Raw genomic sequence first — 3,342 nt, 5'->3', positions numbered from 1 at the left:
TCAGATTTCAGGCTAGAATAAAAAAGTCTCAACACTTTTGTCAGAGGAATGAAAGACTCTGATCTCTCTGCGGGTCATTGTGGACAGAGGCCAGTGCCACTGTACATCCGACCTATTTACCTGACTTAGCAGCAGGCTTCTTCAGTCCAACAGTAGTCAACACAAAGTAGCCATCTGTAAAATAAATATGTCTGCAGGTTGGTATTGGTAAAACAGATTTTCTGCTCATCGTGTGCTGCATAAGCACATAAAACTGCATTATATCACAAAGTCATCCGTTAAAATAGAATAAAATTTAGTGGCAGCTAGTGGTGTAGTTGCAGATTTTTAACTCCCTCGCTTCACCCTTCCCTTCTAAGTGCAAAGGAGACACGAAAGTGGCCGCAAAAAACGTGAACGCTCCTATCTAAACCATTCCGATAGCCTTGGTTTAACTGTTCTCGGCTACTGTAGAAATATGGCGGTCTCTACGGAAAGCAAACCCGCGCCATCTCTAGATACAAAAGATTATTCCTATACATTTCTGCCAATAGATCCTCCTAAATGTTACACACTGGACCTTTAAAACATCAAAAGAAACATAAAAAAAATAATAATCTTATTATAGTCATTGTTAGAGTGTGTTTGATGTAATGATTCTATGGGGTAAGCACACATCTATTGTCAGCTGTGAAATATGTAACATTCCTGTGTGACTGCTGCAGACAGCAGGTGGCAGGAGGCTCGATGTAGTCTGGGCCTTCCTTATCCTCCATCTAAATCAAGTGTTGCAGTCCTGTGAGCTGCAACCTGCCGCCTCTTGCTGAGTGTGCTTAGTGCCATCGTTAGGCCAATTAGAGGCCAGTGAGCACTTTGCAAAGTATCAACTGCATTACCTGCCAACCTTGCCACTTCACCCCATACCCCCACTGCTATACAGCTTTCGCTTTCTATGGATTTTCTCTTCCCTCCCCAGCTTCTCATATGCACTCTCTCATCTGTCATCCTCCCTCCTGACAGAGTAGGACCTGACAGTGTCAACTAAGCAGCTGCTTCTGGCCCCAACAACAGTTCACACAAACTGAGCTTGAAAGGTCAATAATCCCCAGCATGATCCAGGGGCCCTGTCCCCATTTGAGCCCCCTCAATCATTTAGCCTCAACCAACCCCCACCCTCACCTCCCAAACTGCTAAGGATACCAAGAGCCTCAATGCAAAATCCAATTTTTTAACCATCAGATCTTGCACAAACTCCGGTTTCAGTTTTTTTCAATGATTTAAGTGTAATTAAACCCCTAAATTCTGCTAGTTCCCTCACTTCCAGCAAATGCAGCAGAAACAATCATATAGGGGACATGGCCTGGTGGCTACAGAGTGTGTGACGTAGGAGGAACACCAACTTGAGCTTTTATAGTCACTAGAAACACATTTACGGCCGTCTGTGTTGTAACGTTAGCTAAGCTAGCAGCTCTGAAAATGAATTTGCAATAGCCAGGTTTCCATCAGCAGAGGGTGTTTGCTATACATATTTTTAACACAATATGTAGAATTCAAATACTTAAATAAAATATAATGTGATATAATGCATAATGGCTTAGAGATTATTTAATAATTAAATTATTCTGTAATAAACATAATCGTCAAATATCTTCAATATAGTTAGTGTAAAATGTCTCCATGAAGCTACAGTAAGTAACTTTAAAAAAAAAAAAGGTTTTAGTCATATTTGCTGAAACTTTCACTATATCCTGACAGTAGTACATGATACAGATAAAAAATCAGGTTACTCTGGTTCCTCATAGTTCTCCTAATGGTATTTGTAAGAATCCACCGTGTTGGAACGAAAACAACCAAGCAGCCAAGAAATTTTGCAGGAGAAGAAGATGAATGTTAAGTCACATTCCCAGGTAGTGAAATATCAACGCTGGAAATGAGATTCAACAATCAGCTATCTTCAAGCCACCGGCCCAAAGCGTCGTCCATCTTTCTTGGCTCTGATTGGTTGTTTTCATCCAGGCCCAGTGGATCCTTGCAAATACTATTAGAGCACTAGGAGGAGCTGGTGGAACCAGATTTTTTCACAGATTATCTGTCTCATTTACTACTATCGGGATAGAGAAGGTTTTAGCAAACATGACAAAAAGTTATTTTTATAAAAATACTGCAGCTTTAATGTATTTATAATTATTTGAGATAATAATGGAACATCAACAACAACAATACTACTCAAAATAATGATAAATAATCATACATATATCATACATATTTTTGGCCATAAAGTGTAGACTGTTTTGTCACCATATGATGGATAGTTTGGAAGACATACTGCCGTGGTGGGGCCGTTGGTGGAGGTTGTTTAAGGGGTAGTGAGTCCAATCCTGCTTATGGGGCCCCTGACAGTCTGGTGCTGGTCCTGCTCCCTGACTGCAGTGATCCTCTTCCTTTCCCCTGTCTGCTCTTAATCTGTGGTTCTTTATAGCCAAAGCCCTTATCCCGGTATAATCCATGGAATAAAGTTGTTTAGCTCGGAGCCTTCATCCATCCCTCTTTTTAATCAAGCTAATGGAGGCAACATATATTGTATTGATCCCTCTCGCCGTGGTTTTCACAATGAATCGACGACCATTCCAAGCAGAGCAGACACCCCACATTTCTTATTTTGTGTTTCTTTCCCCTCCATCCACCTCTTGTGATGTTTGAATAAGCACAAAGAGAGAAAAAGCAAACATCTATCACGCTTGAATTTTTGCTGCTCAACTTCACAAATCTCACACCCTGCTTGACTGATGTCTAACCTCTGAGTGGCTAAGCCCTTGACCTGTAAAGAGAAGGTTTATATCTTTCCTCTGCTAATCTGGAGAGAGTCGGCTGCTAGCTGAAGCGAGGGCAGCAAGCCAATTCAAAACTCTTGTAACAAATCAGATGGCACCCAGCCAAGTGTCATAAGAAACAGACAGGTAATGACAATTCACTCACCCCCTATGTAAGAATCAATTCTCCCACAATGCACCTGTCACAGAGCCCTCTGTAAACTGAAGTCATTTCTTCCTACTGTCTGACACAGTAATTGCATTGTTAAATTTTTTTTGCAAGTGGCATTTGGGGAAATTGTGATGAATCATTGCTGCCAAACTTTCTTCCTTGCATGAAATAAGATCCCAACATGGTAAAAAATAAATTACTTCATCCACATTTAAATTATGCTGTGGATGGGAAAGACTTTTCAGATCTCACCAGAAATATGTGAAACTGAAACGTTTTGGTTGCTATGGACGCTGCTATCGCCTAGCATAGCTGTGGCCCCAGATTCCACATAGTGGAAAATTAAATATCTCTTGTCTTAAAGATATTTGTGTTTTATAA

The sequence above is a fragment of the Morone saxatilis genome, unplaced genomic scaffold (assembly GCF_004916995.1).
Source record: "Morone saxatilis isolate NCDOM2014 unplaced genomic scaffold, NCSU_SB_2.0 Contig16, whole genome shotgun sequence".
Classification (NCBI taxonomy): domain Eukaryota; kingdom Metazoa; phylum Chordata; class Actinopteri; family Moronidae; genus Morone; species Morone saxatilis.
This window is presented reverse-complemented; position numbering follows the sequence as displayed.